This window comes from Pseudorca crassidens, chromosome 3, assembly GCF_039906515.1.
Source record: "Pseudorca crassidens isolate mPseCra1 chromosome 3, mPseCra1.hap1, whole genome shotgun sequence".
NCBI lineage: Eukaryota > Metazoa > Chordata > Mammalia > Artiodactyla > Delphinidae > Pseudorca > Pseudorca crassidens.
Window position 1 is genome coordinate 171,410,775 of NC_090298.1, and position 23,129 is coordinate 171,433,903.

The 23,129-nt window shown below is 51.9% G+C and overlaps 1 protein-coding gene and 1 long non-coding RNA gene across 3 annotated transcripts in view; one reads left to right on the forward strand and one right to left on the reverse strand.

Moving 5' to 3' along the window:
- Positions 1 to 23,129, reverse strand: part of GNG7 (G protein subunit gamma 7) — a 154,380-nt gene that overhangs the window by 94,487 nt on the left and 36,764 nt on the right. For both annotated transcript variants that reach the window (XM_067734480.1, XM_067734481.1), the window contains exon 2: positions 12,017 to 12,074. The gene's annotated coding sequence lies outside the window, so the exon portion shown is untranslated. The remainder of the gene's footprint in view (positions 1 to 12,016; positions 12,075 to 23,129) is intronic.
- On the forward strand, positions 2,638 to 4,982 carry LOC137222749 (uncharacterized). The gene is made up of 3 exons (XR_010942571.1): positions 2,638 to 2,844; positions 3,020 to 3,068; positions 4,870 to 4,982. It is a non-coding gene; the product is annotated as an uncharacterized lncRNA (long non-coding RNA).

Sequence of the window (23,129 nt, forward strand, 5' to 3'; positions counted from 1 at the left end):
GGGAGACACCGTTGTCACAGGACACGATCTGCGCCTTTTGAATTCTTGTACCGCGGCATGTTTATTTACGCAAAAACTTAGTTTTTCTTCCTAGGGGTGTCTGGGCCCGCGTGAGGGTAGGCGAGGGAAAAGCCAGGTAGTGGCCCAGTTCCCTGATTCTGCAGCTCGGACTGGGCTCCCCCTGTCCTGGGGGAGCGGACAGGTGACCCGCACGCTGGGGCCGAGGTGTCAAACCAGAACCAAAAAATGTCTCATACTCCAAAGAATTGAAAGCGGGGTCTCAAACAGATAGCTGTACACCTGTGTTCACAGCAGCAGGACTCAAAGGTAGAAAGAACCCAAGTATCCATGGACGGATGATGGATAAACAAACGTGGTCCATCCACACGCTGGAAAGTGATTCGGCCTCGAAAAGGAAGGAGATTCTGACGCTCGCTACAGCGTGGATGGACCCCAAGGACAGGATGCTCAGTGAGAGAGCCAGACACAGAAGCACAAGTACTGTCTGACTCCACTCACAGGAGGTCCCTAGAGAAGTCTCATCCACAGAGACAGGAAGTAGACGGTGGGGGCCAGGGGCTGGGGGAGGGGTGCGGAGTCAGTGTTTCCTGGGGACGGCTTCTATTTGGGAAGATGAGAAAGTTCTAGAGACGGATAGTGGCGATGGTTCCACGACAATGTGAATGTATTTAATGCCACTTAACTGTGCACTTAAAAATGGTGAATTTAATTGCCATTTGTATTTCAACACACACACACACACACACACACACACACACACACACACACGAAGATGCTCCAAATGTTCACAAGAGCCTGGCTCTGTCCTGGGTGTGCGTGTGTGCAGCAACGCAGCCCATGCGTAAACAGGGCAACCCTGGTGGCCTCACAACACAGGTGACCGTCACCAGGCGGCATATCCACCACCCCACCCCACCCTCCAGGAGGTGGCTGAGCACATTAGAGTGCTAAGGGAAGGGTTCAGGGACCTGCTCCACTGAGCTTTCCTGATAATTCCCAAGGACGGAGGGGAGGGCAGGTGGACAGGCATGGGGACCCGGCACCTCAGCTCCCACCCCCGGCTCCCTGGCTGTTTACTGAGCTTAGACGTGTCCACTCTGCTGGCCAAACTGTTCCTGCCCCGAGATCAGGAAAACAAGGTCAGCTCAGGACATGGAAGCACTGCCCTGGCTGTTGTCCTTCCTGGTGGCTGCGGGGCCGGGACCCGCAGAGGGTGGACCCCTGCTGGTCACCTCCCAGGGGCGTGGGCTCTGGGCCAGGGGCATGTTCTGTCCCCATGGTTCCCCGACTTCTTTCTCCCCCTCAGTCAAGGGGAGGGGCCCTGGGACGGAGAGCAGGGGTCCAGGGCTCTCCAGCAACCTGCTGAAGGGCCTGGGGGTCCCTCACTCAGGCCCAGGTTTCCATGGATACCAGAGAAGCTGGAAGACCCCTGAAACCTTCAGGAAGAAGGAAGGTAGAGCCCAGTAAGGGGAAGGGCGTGGGGCTCGGGTGAGAGAACTCCAGTGACGGTGGGGTGACAGGACACGCTTCCCATCCGTCCAGAGCCCTCGCTGTGCCGCCCAGGGACACGGACTGCAGAGCTGATGACCTCATCTCCTCAGGCAGCAGCCCAGGGTGGCCAGGGCAGCTATCACCCCAGTTTTACCAAAGGGAAACCGAGGGTGGGAGCAGATGCCTGCCTGACCAGGGGTCTCGGAGCTGGGAGGTGCTGAGGCAGATGCTGCTTCTTGGGCCTGGCTCCAGTGCCCAGCCCCACCCCCAAGCATTGTAGAAACGGGCCTGAAACCCCCTGGGCCTCTGCCCATCACTGCTGGGGGCGACTGGGGCACCGTCACCTTCTCTGTGCCTCAGTTTCCTAATCTGGAAAACAAGGTCAATTGGTTGTTGCCATGGGTAGGGCTGGAACCCTCTATGGCTCCTCACTGCCCTGAGGATAAGCTGGTCTCTGCCCGAGGCCCCCTCGCTCCCTCTGCCTCACCTTGCACCCCTGCCCGCCATCCTGGAACCAGCCTCTACTCCTAGGCACACACTGCTCTCGCCACCTGGAGGGTCCCTCCCACCCCAATCGGCTCCAGGGCACTGGCATGCTCAACTCAAGATGTCACTTCCTCCAAGAAGGCCTCCCTGAAGCCCCAGAGGCAGCACCTCAAGCAGTGCTGTCACCATCAACTCACTCAACCAGGGTTTCAACTGGGGTGATCCTACCCCCCAGGGGACGTTGGACAATGTCTGGGGACATCTGTGATTGTCACGACTAGGGGGCTCCTGGTATCGAGTGGGTGGGGGCCAGCACACCCCACAGAGCCCAGGACGACCCCGCACAGAGAACAACCTGGCCTCAGTGTTCACAGTGTCGAGGGGGCCAGCGGGCCCTGCTGCTCGGCCCTGGGACGCGGGAGACCTGGTTGCTGGTCTGCCGGGGGCACGTGCGTGTGCGGCTGCCTCTCCTCCCGCCTACTCTGCATGCCTGTCCTCACTCCGCAGCCCCAGCTCGAGCCAAGGACGCCCACAGCTGGCAGCCTGGCTCTCTGTGGCTCTGGGCTGCCTGGCTTTGTGAGTCCTGCAGTCAGAGGGCCCTGGCTCCGAGCTCGCCTCTCATCCGCGCAGAGCTGTGAATCGGCCGGGATGTTAGTCAGGGACCCAGGGACGGCGCGTCCCATTCCAGGAGGCTCACCAGCTCAGACCTTGGCCCCGGCCGCTGACTCAGCCAGGGAGTCAGAGTGCGGTCATCACTCCTTCCGGTGCACGATGAGTACATTCTCCACGGGCCCCACCATGCCACCGGTCCTGGTCACAGGCGCACCTCTCTGCTCAGGAGGTCAGGTGAGGATTCCTCACTGAGTCTCATTCTTTCTTTCACTCGCTAAACATCCGGTCCGCAGTTGGGAGAGATCCCTGACCCGAAGGAGCTTACGATCCGGCCTGGGTGACAGATGCAGCTAATTTGAATGTCACAGAACAGTTATCGTGTTAACACTCAGCTTCTCTCTGCTCCTAGTTTCTCTTCTGTGACGTGGAGATGATTCCCTCTAATTGGCAGAGCTGAGGTGAGTTTCAGAGCGAGCGTGGGAAGTCAACAGGGTAGGTGTATCGATCAGCTACTGCTGCGTGACAAATCACCACCAACTTAGGGTCTAAGACAACACCTTTGTCATCTCCTGGCTTCTGTGTCAGGAAACGGGGCTGTGGCTTAACTGGGCCCTCAACTCGGGTTCTCAAAAGGCTGAAATCAAGGGACTGGCCGGGCTGAGCTCTCATCTAGGAACTTAAGGGTCCCCTTCCAAGCTCATCTGACTGGTTGGTAGAGTCTACTTCCCTGCAGTTGTAGGACTGAGGCCCCATTTTCCTGCTGGCTGTTGGGAGGCGGCTGCTCTCAGCTCCCATGGCCTCCTCCACGGGCAGCGTGTGGCTGTTTGCTTTTTCCAAAGCCAGGAGGAGAGTGTCTGCTGTTGCTCTGGTCTCTCTCTCTCTCTCTTTCTTGTGGTAAAAAGCATAAACCATCCTAACCATTTTTAAGCACACAGCTCAGTGGCATTAAGCACACTCATATTGTTGGACAACCATCCCCAACATCATCTCCAGAACTTTCTCATCTTCCCAAACTGAAGCTCTGTCCCCATGAAACACTGACTCCCCACCCCTCCCCCAGCCCCTGGCCCCCACCATCTACTTCCTGTCTCTGTGGACGTGACCCCTCTAGATAGGCTTCTGGTCTCTTGTAAGGGCTCATCTGATTAGGTCAGGCCCACCCAGACAATCGTTGTGATGAACGAACTCAAAAGTCCACCGATCAGGGGTCTTTGTTATAAAGTCCCTTGGGCCATATCACAACAGCCTAACCACAGAGTGGCATCCCATCCATTCCAGGTTCTGCCCACACTGAGGAGCAGGGATAGGACAGTGTGTGGACACCAGGGGGGCGGGGTCTTTGGTGCCATCTTGGAATTCCCCCTCCCACGTGAGGTGCAGTGACATGGGGTGCTGCCACTGTATGGGCTCCCGTGAGGAGGAAGCACACAACAAGCCCCCACCGCCTGGGGAGCGCCTGCCATTCAGGGCGCAGAGAAGACGGCAGAGAACTCTGGGGAAGTTGAGGAAGCCTTGATTCCAACAACGGGATGTCTCAGCAGTCCTCGGAGCCTGGGCAGAAGGGCCAGGGGAGGATGAGGGACGGTTCTCACCCCTGAGAGAACTGGGGTACCTCACTATAACTCCCGGCCCTCCCCGTCACTCCTCCCTCTGGCGGCCCTCCTGTGGATGCCAGGACCGCGGTGGTGACAGCGGGCCCACCCCTATGCTCAGAAAGGGCAAGTGAGTCGCCTGGGGTGTCCGTGTGAGTGAGGGGTGCATCTGGATTTGAACCTGAGCTTTCTGGTGCTGGGAGCCTCCACAGAATTGCAGACCACCCCCCCCCAAGAGAATAAACCCACTGGAAGGGCTAGCTGCCTAATAAGGCGACAGACGAGATGCCCAGAATTGTGGGAAAAGAGAGGCACAGCCCTGCACGACGAGCGTGGGGCACTGTGCCGCCCAAGGTTAGATGTTCGTATCTGTTTTTCCCAGCCCCCCCAAACACAGCAGGAAGAGCTCTCTCCACTCTGCAGACATGTGACGGTCCTACACACCCACAAATTAAACAGAGCCGAATCCGTGCACGTGACAGAGGGCCCAGAACTCTGCACACACGCAGTCCCTACGCCAACTTCCTATTTTTGTGCAATAGTTACACGAGATGCCGCCACTGAGGGGAGCTGGGGGAAGGGTGCATGGGATCGCTCTGCACGGTTTTTGCAACTTCCTATGAATCTGGAATTATTTCAAATTAAAGGTTTTTTTTTAAAAAACCAGGTGAGGGGACTTCCCTGGTGGTCCAGCGGTTAAGACTCTGAGCTTCCACTGCAGGGGGCACGGGTTTGATCCCTGGTCGGGGGAACTAAGATTCCACATGCCCCACAGCGTGGCAAAAATAAATAAATAAATAAATAAACAAATAAATAAAACCAGGTGAAGCTATGGGTTTGTTTAGCTGTGGCGAGGACAAAGCATGCTTTCTCCAAGCACCGCCTTTCTACCCCAACCCTGACCCACCCGCGGTGCCTCAGCAAGGAAGGCGAGGGTAAAGAGACCCCCTGCATGGCCCTGGCGGAGGCTCAGCATGGCTGGGTCTGGAATGACCATGCCCCCTTCTCCCCCTTTGTGGCCATAAGGATTCTAAGTCCCCAAACCCCTGCCCCCTGTGTACCAACCCCCAAGTGTGGGCAGGACTGTGAACGTGATACCATTTCCCATATTAGGAGACTTCGTACAGAAGGGATTCGGAGGGTGTACTTAAAGCCCCGAGTCAGTTGACTTTGAGTTGATCAAAAGGACAAATCACGTGGGTGTCAAGGGCAGGGCCCTTCCTGCAGTGAGAGACTGAGGAAAGAGGGGGCCCACAGAGGAGACCATGAGGCTGGGCCTCATATGTGACATATCATACGTGACTGTCACCCTGTGCGTGTTTGGAGTCAAACGAGGCCTTGAATCTGTGACTCTACCTACGACCGCATGTGTGTATCATCCCTGCCCTGAGGGAGGCTGACTGTTCAAGTGGTTGCCTAGCAACGCGCCCGTGACTGGGGATACAGGGGTCTCTGTGCCTTGGCTGCCGCCTGGGCTGAGCCAGTTCTCGCTGCCCCACGGGAGGAAGCCTGGCTCTGCTGTATCAGACATGAGCCTCTCTGGGCCTCGATGCTCAGACTGGTAGAATCAGGTGGCAGCACTAACCAGTCCATAAGGGGATTAGCCCGCAGGGTCAGAAGAGTGGGGCCTGGGTGGGAACCACGGTAATAACTCACAGTAGAGCATAAGGAGAGTGATCTCGATTGATCCTGGGAGCAAGAATCTTGTGGAGAAGGGGTCTCTCCTCCCACTCACCGGGTGCTGCTGACATGGGGCTGGGGTATCCTCTGGGGGGCCATCCTGGACACTGTGGGGTATGGAACAGCCTCCCTGGCCCCCACCCACTCACGCCAGGAACTCCCCAGTCATGACGACCACAGACGTCCCCAGACACGGCCAGGTGTCCCCTGGGGGCAGGATCAGCAGGGTGAGACCCTGCGGTAGGGGGTCAAACTCATGTCTGAACTGCCCCCGCTGCCATGGGAAGCACCACGTGGCCTGGTCTCCAGAATCAGAGCTGCAGCCTGCAGGGAGAGGGTTCCGAGCCCTGTGGGCTGCAGCGGGGGCCCCCTTGGCCGGTTTCTGCGCGGGACCCCATAATTACATAGGTATCATATATGCTGTCAGGAAGGCAGGGACAGCAGAAACCGTGACCTTCCGTGAGCAGAACGTTTTAAGGTTTTTAACTGTCTGTCTTGGCAGTTCTTTCAGGAGAACAGCTTGTCCATGGAGAGAACTGATAATAATGTGCATTTCAACACACCCGGGACAGATCAGAAGTGGGTAACCAACCAGGAGAAAGAAACACGCTCTGGCTCGCGCGCTGGGTTGGAGTTTGCTCCCCATACCAGGGCCACTCGCTCAAGATAAAGGGCTCCAATAGGCGCTTTCAGCAGAAATGTTCGCAAACTCCCGGGAGAACAGGGGCTATCAGAAAAACACCCCGCTGTTGGGAGGTCACGGAGTTCTGCATTCTCACCATGGGCGGGAGGGCTGGAGAAGTGCCTGAGAAATCGTTCTCAACCAAGAATCACCCCAGTCCGTGCAAAATCTTCTCATTTCCACCTTGGCCCCCTTTCAGGCAGGCGCTCAGTGGCCACCTGGGGCTCACGGCTGCCATACTGGAAAGCCCAGCTCTTGCTCAAAGAACGACGGCACCTCCATAAGGAAAGCCAGCACCACGATGGCCCACACCAGAGCCCTGGCACGGCTGCCACGCCGTAGGGACACTTGCTAAGCCCTTCCATGAGGCAGGAACCAACCGGCTGTGATCGCGGCCACTCAGAGCTTCCAAACCAACAGGAAAATCCACCCAGTGGGGCCCTAAACACATCCAAAGACAGAGTGAGAGAGGGATCAGTGAGGCAGGGGTCTCACCCGGGTGACCCTGCCCCCATGGGACACTGGGTGATGCCTGGGGACATCTGTGGTTGTCACAACCGGGGGCTCAGGGAGGCTGCTCCACACCCCACAGCGTCCAGGCCCTGACGTCAGCACTCCTGAGAGGGAGAGACCCCAAATGGGTCCACGATTCTCACTGACACATCAGTCCTGTGAGAGCTGGGGATTCTGCCCGCCCTGCTCACTGGCGTCCCCCAGAGCCTGGCCTGGGCAGACAATGGGAAATCCTTGCTGAGGGGATGGAGGAAATCTTTGGGAGGGTCACCCCGTGCCTGGCCAGGCCGGGCAGCCACTGCCCAGGTGACTGTACTGGGAGGTGACACACGCCCGAGGGTGCCGCAGGGGACACTGGGCAGATTCCAAACAAGGAGGCTTTGAGGGTGGCTGCCTGGGGAAGTCCCCCAGGGGCCAGAGCCGCTGACCCGGCTCCAGGCGCCAGGGGAGAGAGTCACAGAAGCAAGACCCAGTCGTCACGGCGGGGTTGCCCACCCGCACCCTTTGGCCTTCGTTCCCTGGTCCAGGCTCTGCTCCGGCCACTGGAGGGTGCTGGGGCCAGGGCGGGTTCGGGGGTGCAGGTTCCGTGAGCCCGCCAAGGTGACAGAGCCCGTGTTTTGTGCCTCCCTCTTACACCCAATGGACCCACAGAGGTCTGCAAGCAGGGGCAGGGGGGTGTGGTGTGTGTGCCCAGAACAGGGTGATCATGGGACCCTGGGGGCTGAACCAGAATGTCTCGGAGAACGTGGACGGGTGGTCACGGGTCTCCAGGAGGGCCGAGGGGTTGACTGAAGACAGCTGGGCGCCCCCTTGCACCCCCTGCACCCCCTCCATCAACATCCCTGCCTGGCTCAAGGTCGGCCCCGCCAGAGACCCCGTGGACTTTCACTTCCCCCTAGTGGCCGCCAGTGGGAACTGCAGCACTCTGGGGAATGTCTCCAGCCCCGGACCCCAAACTCCGGTTCCTCTTTCAGCCCTGGTGTCTGCAGAAATTGAGTGCAGCGGATCAGCGTGCTGTCATCAGGATGGGTGGGGTGCTTGGTGACACCCTGGCTTCCCTGGAAAGGCGGCGGCCCAGCAACAGGAGACTCCCCCTGCCCGCCCCCAGTGCTGTGGGGAACTGGATGTGAGGACGCCTGCAGATGCTGAGCACAAGGCCTGGCAAACAGGATGTACTCATCGTGACTATGAGACTAAAAAGCAATCAGGAAAAGCCCAGATTCCCCCCTTCCAGGAGCGCATACAGGACAGTAGGCTTCCTTGGAACAGAAAACTCCTGCAAGGCCAGCGGTGGGCACCAGCTCAGGGTACAATTCTGTCTCCCCCAGCGGTCACTGGGCACTGTTGAAAGGGAGGCTGGCCCTCCTCTGTGGGGGGCGTCCTGGGCACTGCAAGGTGTGGACCAGCATCCCTGCCCCCAACCCCCTCAATGCCAGGAGCCCCCCAGTCATGACAACCATAGATGTCCCCTGACATGGCCCAGTGTCCCCTGAGTGGGGAGCAGGGGGTCAGAATCATGCCTGCGTGAGACCCACTAGCACAGCTGAATTTCAAATGGTGCAAGGATTTAAGGGTAAAATACACGGTGAACAAAACGCAGGTGAATTGTCTTTTTATAATCTTGACATGTGGCGGAAGGCCACACAAAACACAAAGGAGAACGTGGGTGTGCGAGAGACGTTTCAGATGCCCGATGACAAAACCCACGATGAGCAAAGTGCAAAGACACGCTCAGAAAAAAATTCGCAGTGGACGGCGTACAGACAGAGAAATAGAATTTAAACGCATCACTGGGACTTCCCTGGTGGTCCAGTGGTTAAGACTCTGCACTTCCAATGCAGGGGGGCAAGGGTTTGGTCCCTGGTCAGGGAACTGAGATCCCACATGCCGTGTGGCGGGGCCAAAAAAAAAAAAAATCGCTGGGAGAGAAACCCCAACAGAAAGGACGCAGCTGGGCCATTCGCCTTAGAGAAACGGCTGCACTCACGAAAAGGACGCCCGGACGCAAGAGCTGAAATCACCTGGGCTTGTCAGGTTGGCCAGGACCTAAAACTGAACTTGGGGGGATAGGGAGACGCACCCTGGGATGGGAAATGGTGCGTTTCTGGAGGTCTTTGCGGTTGAAGGTCAAAATGTAAATGAGGGCTTCCCTGGTGGCATAGTGGTTAAGAATCTGCCTGCCAATGCAGGGGACACGGGTTCAAGCCCTGGCCCAGGAAGATCCTACATGCCGCAGAGCAGCTAGGCCCATGCGCCACAACTACTGAGCCTGCGCTCTAGAGCCCGTGAGCCACAACTACTGAAGCCCGCGCGCCTAGAGCCTGTGCTCCACAACAAGAGAAGCCACCACAATGAGAAGCCCGCGCACCACAATGAAGAGTAGCCCCCTTTCACAGCAACTAAAGAAAGCCCGTGCACAGCAACCAGGACCCAATGCAGCCAAAAATAAATAAATTTCTTTTAAAAAGAGAGTGAATTTCAAGTTGCATAGGAAATGTATAAAATATGATTTTAAAAAAATGTAGGGGGTTTCCCTGGTGGCGCAGTGGTTGAGAGTCTGCCTGCCGATGCAGGGGACACGGGTTCGTGCCCCGGTCCGGGAAGATCCCACATGCCGCGGAGCGGCTGGGCCCGTGAGCCACGGCTGCTGAACCTGTGTGTCCGGAGCCTGTGCTCCGCAACGGGAGAGGCCACAACAGTGAGAGGCCCGCGTACCGCAAAAAAAAAAAAAAAAAAATGTAAATGAGAACACTCAGACTTAAATTCACAGACAAGGCAAACCTACTTCCAGGAATTTACCCCAAAGGGCAACCAAGGATGTAGGAAGTCTGCACAAGGACATCCACCCCAGAACGTAGCAAAATTTAAAAAGAGAGAGAGAAAAAAAGAAAAACAGAAAAAGAAAATGAACACCCTCAAAAAAGCCTACTAATAAGACCAGTTAAATCAATTATAAAATTATTTTAAAAGAAATAAATTATAATTCAAACGACAATGTCCTACTGTATAGCACAGGGAATATCTTGTGATAAACCAGAATGGAAAAAAATATGAAAAGAGAATATATATATACGTATAACTGAATCACTTTGCTGTACAGCAGAAATTAACACAACACTGTAAATCAACTACGCTTCAATAAATAAATATTTTTAATGAAATAAATTATAATTCATCTGTAACATCCGGCTTCAGGAAAGAAGATGGAAATCTAGGTTTTATGGATGAGGGAAGATGCCCATCAAGGGAATGCGTACATCAAACAGAAAATCCTACTTCTCCAAAACCCCGTGCGTGCGGGAGAAGTAATTCACAGAGAGATTCGGAAGGACACTCACTGAGGTGTCAGCAGTGGTCCTCGATGGGTGGGGGGTTTGGGGTGACTTACCTCTCCTTTGTCCTTGTCTAAATTCACTTTCTTTTTACAAGAAGTTGGTCAGATGTTAACACTACACAGAAGGGTTGAGCGGGGCTAGCTCGTCCCGCACGCTGCGCAGACACATACCCCCTGCGCGACCTCGCCTGGCTCCGGGGCCGCTCTCCAAACTTCCCTCCCACTTGGCGACTTTGTGAAACAGAGTTAACACTGTGAATCTGTTTGGGGCCTTGGCGGAGCATAACCAGGCCAGACGGACCCCAGGGTTCCAATCTCAGCTTCTGGTCTTTGCAGGCACAGCCTCCCTCCCAAGCTGAGCTAAAATATATACGTTTTAACGTTACTGAGCTTCACTTTACACAGCATAAAATTGGCCAGTTTGAAGGACACAACTCAAAGATTCTGCAGTCAGTCCACCAAGTCACGAGACCACCCCGACCCCTACCCCTCGCAGTTCTGCACCCTCCCCTTCGCCCTGTAAGATGCCTGGTGCCCAAGCACAGTTCTTCCCCATTCCCGCCCCAGCCCCTGGCAACCCTGAGTCACCTTTCTGTCCCTACAGATTTGCCTTTTCTGGAAATATCATCTGAATGGAATCATTTAGTGTCTGCCTTCTTGTCTAACATGTTTTCTTTTATACAAACACACACACACACACTGAATGAGAATATACGTTATAAAGATGTCAGATCTCCCTCAAATTTCTTGCTAGATTGAACACAACCTGAATCAAAGATCCATCTGTATTTTTGTTAGAAACCGGAAGTTTATTCCAAAGACGGCCTGAAAGAGGAAACTCCACGGAAGTAGCAAAGACATTTGTGACAGAATCAGAGGAGCACGGAGTGTGGTCCCTGACAATTACAGTCAATGAACCAGGCAGGCCATGGGGCAACCTCATTCATTCTCATGCTATTTCCTCTTCAAACGTCACAAAAGCTACTCAAAGTCCTCTTGGGAATAAGACCAGAAACAAACAAGCGAGCAAGAGTTAAAGGACCAGGACTGAGCTTTACTTTGCTCCTGACTTAATCTTCCGGAGGCCTTCGCCACATTTCCCGACCTGCTGTCCCACTGCGGTGGGTGACGGGGTTCAGATACCTGTCGCAGCCCACGACTTAGCTCTGCTCTGGCCGATGGCCATCGACGGGTCACCCTCCACGCCAACGGGAAATGGAGTGAAGCACCGTAGACCCCAATTAAGCCTCTTGAGGAGGAAGCTAAGAGCTGGGAAGCAGGTGGCACTGACGGGCCCGCGCCGCTCTGCGCCCATCCTGGGTGCGCTAGGACCCACCCTGCCAGACCACCCTGCCAGTCTCCCTGCTCTGTGCCCCTGCTCCCAGAGCCAAGGGCAGAAGACGTTCCCTGTGGCTGTCGTGCCCTCTTGATGGATAAGACGAGCCCTCAGAAACAAGCAGAGCTTGGGAAGATGCAGGCGTGCACGGCGAGGACGCCGCCTGGACAGCAAACCCCAACCTCTTAACTCATCCTGGCTCCGAACCGCCAATCAAAGGCCTGCGCAAACACTGAACGTGGAGAAAAGAAAAACCTCAGGACACTGACCTGTGCTGGAGGCCTGGCTGTCTTCAGCGCCGAGGTTCAGGAACCCAATGTCCGCTCCCTGGAAGAAAAACGTACCACGTTAGCTGAGCATGATTGGCGCTGAAATGCTGGGTGGGTGTTAGCAGTGTCCACATGGAAGAGTCGTGCGCTTGTGAATAGACATAAAAATTGCTCTGGGGGCCTCCCTGGTGGCGCAGCGGTTGAGAGTCCGCCTGCCGATGCAGGGGACACGGGCTCGTGCCCCGGTCTGGGAAGATCCCACATGCCGCGGAGCGGCTGGGCCCGTGAGCCATGGCCGCTGAGCCTGCGCGTCCGGAGCCTGTGCTCCGCAACGGGAGCAACAGTGAGAGGCCCGCGTACCGCAAGAAACAAAAAAACAAAAACAAACAAAAAAATTGCTCTGGGAGCCTGGCCTTCTGGTTACTCTGCCAGACGTTGAGGACGGCACAGATAGGATGCTTCAAAATGCAGAGAGGGTAAATGTAACAAAGGCAATTTGCCAGAAAGATTTGCTAGTGATTTACAATGTTATCCCTGATGAGGTTTCCACATGTTCCAAAACTGAATTGGATGAAAGGGTTGGATGTTCACATGACCTTTGATAGTTTATAAAAGATGATCGCCTGTATCATTTGACCCCCAAGGTCCCCTGGGAGGAAGGGGAGGGGGCTGAGCCAACCCCCTGACCGAGGGTGCCCCAGGGTTTGCCTAAGGCATTTGACCAACTAAATGCAAGGTGGGATCCTAGAGGGGGTCCTGGGACAGAAAAAAGACATTAGGGAAAACTAGTGAAATCTGAATAAAGAGTAGATTGAGGTCGCAGAAATGTACCCACGTCCACCTCTTGGTTGTCACAAACGCACTGCTTATGAATGACGTGACCACTGGGAGAAATTAGGTGATGGGTAGACAGGAACTCTCATTGAAACACCTCTAAAATTCTAAAATTATTCTAAAACGTTTATTTAAAAAAAAACTCAGTTAAAAAATTTAGGGAGAGAGGGGCTTCCCTGGTGGCGCAGTGGTTGAGAGTCCGCCTGCTGATGCAGGGGACATGGGTTCGTGCCCCGGTCCGGGAAGATCCCACATGCCGCGGAGCAGCTGGGCCCGTGAGCCATGGCCGCTGAGCCTGCGCGTCCAGAGCCTGTGCTCCGCAAACGGGAGAGGCCACAACAGTGAGAGGTCCACGTACCGCAACAAAAAAAAAAAAAAAAAAAAAAATTTAGGGAGAGAATTCCCTGGCAGTCTGGTGGTTAGGGCTCCACACTTCCAATGCAGGGGGCACGGGTTCAATCTCTGGTCGGGGAACTAAGATCCCACATTCTTCACGGCATGGCCAAAAAATAAATAAATAAATTTAAAAATATATATAAAAATTTAGGGAACCCTCTTGCACTGCTGGTGGGAATGTAAATTGGTACAACCACTATGGAGAACAGTGTGGAGGTTCCTCAAACAATTAAAAATAGGGTTGTCATATGATCCAGGAATCCCACTCCTGGGCATTTATCGGAAGAAAACTCTAATTTGAAAAGATACGTGCACCCCAACATTCATAGCAGCACTATTTACATTAGCCAAGACATGGAAACAACCTACATGTCCATCGACAGATATGGATAAAGAAGATGTGGTACATATATACAATAGAATACTACTCAGCCATAAAAAAGAACAAAATAATACCATCTGCAGCAACATGCATGGATCTAGAGATTATTATACTAAGTGAAGTAAGTCAGAAAGAGAAAAATACCATATGATGTCACTTATATGTGGAATCTAAAATATGGCACAAATGAACTTATTTACAAAACAGAAAGAGACTCAGATTTCGAAAACAAACTTTCAGTTTGTTTAACAAAGGGAAAAGGTGGGGAGGAGGGATAAATTAAGAGGTTGGGATTAACATACACACACTACTATATATAAAATAGATAACCAACAAGGACTTACTGTATAGCACAGGGAACTCTACTTAATACTCTGTAATAACCTACATGGGAAAAGAATCTGAAAAAGAATAGATATATGTATATGTATAACTGAACCACTTTGCTGTACACCTGAAACTAACACAACATTGTAAATCAACTATACCCCAATATGAAAATTTAAAGTTAAAAATGATAAAAAAAAAAAAAAAAGGGCTTCCCTGGTGGCACAGTGGATAAGAATCTGTCTGCCAATGCAAGGACACAGGTTCAATCCCTGGTCCGGGAGATCCCACATGCTGCAAAGCAGCTAAGCCCATGCACCACAAGTACTGAGCCTGCGCTCTAGAGACTGCGAGCCACAATTACTGAGCCCACATGCCACAACTACTGAAGCCTGCATATGCCTAGAGCCCATGCTCCACAACAAGAGATGCCACCGCAATGAAGAGTAGCCCCCGCTCTCTGCAACTAGAGAAAGCCCGCGTGCAGCAACGAAGACCCAACACAGCCAAAAATAAATAAAATTTTAAAAATGATTAAAAAATAAGAATTTAAATGCTGGTTCCCTTTCTCTGAGTTGAGGCTAATTTGTTGCCAATCAAAGGCCAGGATGGAGAACCGACATCCCCACCGTCACCTGCAGGTGGCGCTGTGGCCTCAGGAACGCCCTCTGGGCTCTTGGAGTGGCTAGAATCTCCTCCAACAGCAGGATCTGCTCTACCGGGCCCGTCGCCTAGTATTGGAACTGCTCTGGCCACTAAGGCCAGAGGGGCGCTCTGGAGAGCGCGGAGGGCCAGGCAGCAGTGGACTGCAGGGATGAGAGATGCGAGGGCCAGAGCAACATGCCCACAGACCTGGAGGCCGAGACTCGCCTCAACGTTGCAGGGACCGTCTATGCCTCAGATCCTTCAACTTTTTGTTTTTTGAATCAATGAAAGACTAACGACAAGTTGGAAACCAGTACAGAGGGGTCCCGGGCACCCTTCACCCAGTCCCCCAATGGCAGCTCCTTATGCAACTAGGGGACATTAGCCAAACCTGGAGATGGTGACTGATAAACCAGGCACCTTTTTTTTTTTGTCTTATTGAGATATAATTCTCATGCCACACAATTTGCATAAAGTGGACAATTCACTGGTCTTTCTGTACATTCACAAAGTTGTGTGACCATCACCGCAATCAATCTTTGAACATTCTCATCACCCCATGAGGAGGCCCCGTCCTCATGAGCAGTCACCCCCCTCTCCCTCCCCAGCCCCTGACAAGTATGAATCCACTGTCTGTGTCTGTGGATCTGCCTGTTCTGGACGTTTCCCAGATTCCATCAATGGAATCACACCCTGTGGGTCCTTCTGTGTCTGGCTTCTCTCACTGAGCATCGTGTTCTCGGGGTCCATCCACATGGTAGCAAGTGTCGGGGCTTCACTCCTTTTCACGGCTGAGTAATGCTCCCGTGTGTGGAGGGGCACAGTGGGTGTATCCACCGTCCATTGATGGACGTTCGGGCTGTTTCCACTTCTGGCTACTGTGAATCACACTGCTGTGAACATGGGCAGCTCATGAATCATTGTTGAGGTGGTGTCTCTCTCTCTGCCCTCACATCTACCATCTGCAAATCTCCCCACGCCCCAGCCCTCTAATGCCCACTGCCGGCTGTCATCTAGTCCTTGGAGCTGGACTTGGGCAGTGAGGTGACCACCACAGAGCCTCCACCCCGGCTGTGCTCAGTCCAGACTGGCTTAGACCGGAGCAGAGAAGGGCGAGGACGAAACTTGTGCCCACAGGAACACGTCCCCGGGGCTCACAGACAGCAGGCTGCGAGGCGCACCAGCTGGCGCCAGGCTGTCCCTGTGATCTTCATTGACAAAGATGCTAGGATTTCACTTTCCCATCAGGGTGAACCCCGAGCCCCCCGTGAGGGGCCAGCAGTGGATCGAGGCCATCAGGAGGACCTGCTATAGAATCCTCAGAGCTGGCGGCAAAATGAGAATGTGGGACCCCTTGTTCAAAAACTATCACAAATTTCAGGACGGTGACAGCAGAGCCCTGGGGTGCAGACAGGGTTGCATGAAGCCGGGGCCTGCTGACCCCCCACACACCCTGCCCTCAGAACTGCCGACGAGGCAGGGTCGGTAAATCTCAGACACAGACAACGAAAACGCCAGGTACAAGGTGCCCAGCGCTGTGAGGGAGAAATAAATCACTGGAGGGAAGCAGACAGAACTTAGAAGGGTGGTGATCAGAGGCCTGCATGGATAGGAATTCGCCCACTCTTGTCATGGGCAGGACTATTTTTCTTTTTTTTTTTTTGGCTGTGCCGCTCGGTTTGCAAAATCTTAGTTCCCCAACCATGGATCGAACCTGCGCCCCCGGCAGTGGAAGTACAGAGTCCTAACCCCTGGACCGCCAGGGAAGCCCCTGGGCAGCACTTCTTATGACCTGTGAGCCCCACCTCATCCACGCTCTTTCCTTTTCTTTTCCTTTTTTAAAAATTGAGACAGAATTCACCTACTATAAAATTCACCCTTTTAAAGCGTCCAGCTCGGGCTTCCCCAATGGCGCAGTGGTTAAGAATCCGCCTGCCAATGCAGGGGACACGGGTTCGAGCCCTGGTCCAGGAAGATCCCACATGCTGCGGAGCAACTAAGCCTGTGTGCCACAGCTACTGAGCCTGCGCTCTAGAGCCTGCGAGTCACACTACCTAGAGCCCGTGCTTTGCAACAAGAGAAGCCACCGCAATGAGAAGCCCGCGCACCACAACGAAGGGTAGCCCCCGCTCGCCCCAACTAGAGAAAGCCTGTGTGCAGCAACGAAGACCCAATGCAGCCAAAAATAAATAAATTTATAAATAAATAGTGTCCGGTTCAGTGTCTTTTAGGAGATTCACAGGGTTGTGGCATCATCACACTAATCCCGGGACACTGTCATCCCCCCTGAAGACACCTGGTGCCCACCAGCATCACACGGTTCAAAGCTGAGTCTCCCCCGAGAGAGGCGAGATCCCAGACTGCAGGAATAGCGTGTGCTCTGCTCACCACGGCAGCGCACACTGCTGCCACCGCCGGCGCACAGGAGGTGCTCGCTAGTCCTCGGGATTCTGCACAATCCAGTCGGTGCCAAGGGCATAGGCCGGAGAGCCCTATGGATCTGGGGTGAGCGGGCCAGCCCCACACAGCTGGGTGGTGTTAGGCGAGGCCCACTCCTGTCATCAAGTTCCATGAGGCTGTGACCTGCATTGTTTTGTAACTCTTTTTGCTTTAATTGAAGTATACTTGATTTACAATATCATAGTACGTACATACTGTGATTCAGTTATACATACACGCAGACATATATATATATTCTTTTTCAGATTCTTTCCCCTTATAGGTTATTACAAAATATTGAGTTCCCTGTGCTATACAGTAGGTCCTTGTTGGTTATTTATTTTATGCATAGTAAGTAGTGTATGTATATGTCAATCGCAACCTCCTAATTTATCCTTTCCCCCGCCCACCTTTCCTCTTTGGTAACCCTAAGTTTTGGAAATAAGTTCATCTGCATCCTTTTTTCTTAGATTCCACACATAAGTGATATCACATGATATTTGTCTCTGTCTGGCTTATTTCACTTAGTATGATAATCTCTAGGTTCATCCATGTTGTTACATGTTGCATTATTTCACTGTTTTTTATGACTGAGTAATACTCCATTGTGTGTATGTACCACAACCTCTTTCTCAATTCCTCTGTCCACGGACATTTAGGTTGCTTCCATGTCTTGGCTACTGTAAATAGTGCCGCTGTGAACACTGGGGTGCATCTGTCTTTTTGAATAATGGTTTTCTCTGGATATATGCCCAGAAGTGGGATTGCTGGATCATATGGTAACGCTATTTTTAGTTGTTAAAGGAACTTCCATACTGTTCTCCATAGTGGCTGCACCAACTTACATTCCCACCAACAGTGTAGGAGGGTTCCCTTTTCTCCACACCCCCTCCAGTATTTATTGTTTGCAGATTTATTTATTTTTTTGCGGTATGCGGGCCTCTCACTGTTGTGACCTCTCCCGCTGCGCAGCACAGGCTCCAGATGCACAGGCCCAGCGGCCATGGCCCACAGGCCCAGCCACTCCGCAGCATGTGGGATCCTCCCGGACCGGGGCACGAACCCGCGTCCCCTGCATCGGCAGGCGGAATCTCAACCACTGCGCCACCAGGAAGCCCTGTTTACAGATTTTTTGATGATGGCCATTCTGACTGGTGTGAGGTGATTCCTCATTGTAGCCTTGATTTGCATTTCTCTAATATTTAGCAACTTTGAGCATCTTTTCACGTGCCTTTTGGCCATCAACCTCCATCTTGCTAGCAGATTGTCACCTTCTCAGTGTGCATGCTCTGGTGAAGCCATCGGCTGTGTCGGAGAGGCCCACGTGGCAGGGGACTGAGGGTGACCTCCAGAACCAAGGCTCCACAGGAGCTGAATCCTGCCTACAACCGTATGAACTTGGAAGCAGCAACTTCTCCAGTTGAGCCTTTGTATGAGACCCCAGCCCCAGCCGACACCTTGACTGTAACCAGTGAGGGAGAGGCCCTGAACAGAGGACCCAGCTAAACCAAACCCAGATTCCTGACCCACAGAAACTGTGAGATAATAAAAGTGTTTTGTCACTAAGTTTGTAGTGATTTGTTACACAGCACTAGCTAACTAATACAATAGGAGACTATTTAAATAAATCATACAGTAGAATAATAGTTTCTGAACACATACATGCCAGTCTCTGTGCTGAGTTTTATATATATATATACACACACACACACATATATATATATACCCACTCATTTATATATATATATATGTATATGCTCATTTAAATATCCTAACAAATATTATAATTCACTTTTTTTTTCTTTTTTTGCGGTATGCGGGCCTCTCACTGCTGTGGCCTCTCCCGTTGCAGAACACAGGCTCCGGACGCGCAGGCTCAGCGGCCATGGCTCATGGGCCCAGTCGCTCCGCGGCATGTGGGATCTTCCCGGACCGGGGCACGAACCCGTGTCCCCTGCATCAGCAGGCGGACTCTCAACCACTGCGCCACCAGGGAAGCCCCTATAATTCACTTCTTATGAAGGAAGAAATGGAGTCACAGAGGAAGAAAGTAAGTTCTCAAGGTCACGTGTGAGCACAGCCAGGCCTTAAAGGCAGGTCGGACAGACCCCAGGCATGAATTCCTAATCATTTCCAATACTGGACAGGCAGATGAGAAATATTAGATAAAGGTGAAATGATAAACAAGAGCAGGGATTGCCAAGCTCTGGCCCATGGGCCAAATCCAGCCCACTGCTTGCTTCTGTAAATAAAGTTTTATTGGCACACAGCCACTCCTCTTCATTTCTGGATCGTCTGAGCCTGTTTCTACGCTACAACTGCAGAATTGGGTAGTTGCCACAGAGAGTACGAGGCCTGCAAAGCCAAATATACACACTCGGGACTTTACAGAATTAGTCTGACAATCCCTGAACCAGAGTTAGATTCCAGAGGGCTCTGCAGGCCAGGAACAGAGAAATCCTAAAGTTTCTGAGCAGAGAGAAACACTGCAAAAACCACGGTGGTGCATCTCATGTCCTGGAATCCTCCAGCGGGGAGGTCCCACACGTGAAGCAGCGTCACACTACCTGATTAACCATCATCTTCAAAGTTACAAAATAATAACGCTCGTAATACAAAGAGAAACGAGGAGAAGGCACACTCAGCTTCAAGGCAAAGTCCTAGGTGGTTTTGAATCACGACTCCGGCATTTCACGTCTTGCTCCAGAAGGACTTCCCTGCAACTAAGGAGCCTGCCTGCCGCAATTAAGACCTGGTGCAACCAAATAAATAAATAAATAAATATTGTTTTTAAAAAAGGACCTCCCTCATTCCCCAAACTTTCCTTTTAAAAATCTTTCATTTTGGAATAATTGTGGATCTAGAGAAAAGTTGCGAAGCTAGTACAGAGCGTTCCCGAACACCCCCACTCGGCTTCCCTCATGTTAACACCTTAGAGCAGAGGTCGGCCAACCTTTCCACAAAGGACCAGATGTTCACTATTCAGGATTTGTCAGCTCCAGGCTCTCTGCTGCATATTCCTGTTTGTTCGTTTCAACCCTTTAAAAATGGAAAAGGCACTTAGCTCCTAAGCTGTATAAAAATAGGCCGAGGATAAACAGTATGCTGCATCCATGCAGTGGAATATTATTCAGCCTTGTAAAGGAAGGAGATTCTGACACCTGCTACAACACGGATGAACCTTGGGGACATGATGCTGAGTGAGAGAAGCCAGACACAGAAGGCCAAATGCTGTCTGATTCCACTCACCTGAGGTCCCTAGAGGACTCAAATCCATAGAGACAGGAAGTAGATGGTGGGGACCAGGGGCTGGGGAGTCAGCGTTTCATGGGGACAGAGCTTCAGTTTGGGAAGATGAGAAAGTTCTGGAGACGATGGTGGGGATGGCTGCATGACAGTGTGAATGTGCTTAGTGCCACTGAGCTGCACACTTAAAAACGGTGAAGATGGTAAATTTTATATTATGTATATTTTACAGAATAAAAATTAATTAATTATCATTTAAATAGCTAATTAATACAATTTTAAAAACAGGCCAATGTAGGCTGGATTTGAACCCCAGGCTCATTTGCCAACCTCTGATGTCCATCACCACGGTATGCGTTTGTCACCACCAAGAAGCCAACATTGGTACACTACTACCAACTACCACTTTATCCAGATGTCACTGGTTTCTCCACAAATGTCCTTCTCCGGTCCCAGAATCCCATCCAGATCCCACAGTGCATTTAGGCACCTCCCTTTTCTTGAACTGAGTTCTCTCTGGAGCCTCATTTTAGGAAAATCTAGAGCCTCCGGGCCACTCTGCAAGAAAGGTCAGGGGCTTCCCTGGTGGCGCAGTGGTTGAGTCCGCCTGCCGATGCAGGGGACGCGCGTTCTTGCCGTGGTTCGGGAAGATCCCACATGCCGTGGAGCGGCTGGGCCCGTGAGCCATGGCCGCTGAGCCTGCGCGTCCGGAGCCTGTGCTCCGCAACGGGAGAGGCCGCAACAGGGAGAGGCCCGCGTACCGCAAAAAAACAAGACAAAAACAAAAACAAAAAAACAAACAACAAAAAAAAGAAAGGTCAGATGAAGGAGGGATGGCAATGAAGAAAGCTGGCGGTCACCGCCCGGGGCCTGGTGTGCGCACACCGCCCTAGCGCTGTCGCGTTGGGTCACCGGAGCAGCACATCAGGTGCCAGGCGGGACCACCACCACCACCGGCCATGTGGCCGCCCCGGAGCTCAGGAGACCTCACAGCCAGGAAGGGGCCACTGCAGCACGTCTCTCCCGCTAATCTCTGTGTGGATGGACGCGAGCTTCCCGTTCTCCGGGCACAATCCCAGCAGTGGAACCTCGGCGTCATTTGGCAAGTCCACACTGGACTTTCTGAGGAACTGCTGGACTGTTCTCCAAAGTGGCTGCTCCATTTCTCCTTCTCGCCCCTTCTCGGCCAGGTACTCAAACATCATAGTATTGCTTTTAGTTAATTATTTCTTTGTTTAAAATCTTTATTTTATTATTTTATGTTTATGACTTATTTTTAATTCTTATCTCATTATTTTAGTATTTAAAAATTATTTTTACCTTCTTTCATTATGTATTATTTTTATTATTTAAAAATGTTCATAGCCGTACTCTACACAGTAGCCAAAACATGGAAACAACCTAAATGTCCATCAACAGATGAATGGATAAAGAAGATGCGGTGTATATATACAATGGAATACTATTCAGCCACAAAAAAGAATGAGGGACTTCCCTGGTGGTCCAGTGGTTAAGCATCTGCCTTCCAATGCAGGGGACGCAGGTTTGATCCCTTGTCTGGGAACTAAGATCCCACAGGCCATGGGGCAATTAAGCCCGTGTGCCACAACTACAGAGCCCACGCACTCTGGAGCCTGCACGGCACAACTAGAAAGAAGCCTGCACGCCACAACTAAGACCCGATGCAGGCAAAAATAAATACATAAATATTTAAAAAATAAGAAAGAAATAATGCCATTTGCAGCAACATGGATGCAACTAGAGATTATCATACTAAGTGAAGTAAGTCAGATAAAGACTAATATTATATGATATCACTTACATAAAATATGATACAAATGAACATATTTACAAAACAGAAACAGACTCACAGAAACAAACTTACGGTTACCAAAGGGGATGGGGGGTGGTGGAGGGATAACTTAGCAGTATGGAATTAGCAGATACTACTACATATAAAATAGATACACAAGGGGACTTCCCTGGTGGCGCAGTGGTTGAGAGTCCGCCTGCCGATGCAGGGGACACGGGGTCGTGCCCCGGTCCGGGAAGATCCCACATGCTGCGGAGCGGCTGGGTCCCTGAGCCATGGCCGCTGAGCCTGCGCGTCCGGAGCCTGTGCTCCGCAGCGGGAGAGGCCACAACAGTGAGAGACCCGCGTACCGCAAAAAAAAAAAAAAAAAAAAAAGATACACAAGGACCGACTGTATAGCACAGGGAACTATATGCAGTATCTTGTAATAAAGTACAATGGAAAAGAATCTGAAGCTGTACACCTGAAACTAACACAATATTGTAAATCAACTATAGTTTAATAAGTAAAATTTTTTTAAAAAAGAACAACAGTAGTATTTGGTATGTGTGAAGAACATATTTACAAAAGTGTGATTTCTGTTCACTGCACAGATTCCATGGTATAGCCTGGTGATTTTCTGTCTTTACAAACTGTTCACTGATCTGGCAAAGAAAATTGCCTCGACATGAATAAATAAGTATTTGTTCATTAGCTGTGCTTAATTAACACAAAACTGATGAACCCCCCAAAATTATTTTTATCTTCTTTCATAATTATTCATTATTTTATTTTTTTCCTTATTCTATTTGTTTTATCGGAATAATTCATTATTATTTTATTATTACTACTGCATTTTCTAATTATTATTGTGTGTATGGGTCTGGCCTGCCTAGTCTTGGAAGGTCAGGTAATGACCCATCGGGCAATTTTGACGGAGTGGAGGGTAGGAACCAGGAACCCTCTCCGTTTTTGTAGCGGACGGAGCTCTCTGACTTGAAGAGGTTTGCACCCGATGCGGGGTGGGTTCCTGCTTGAACACCCAGGAGGCC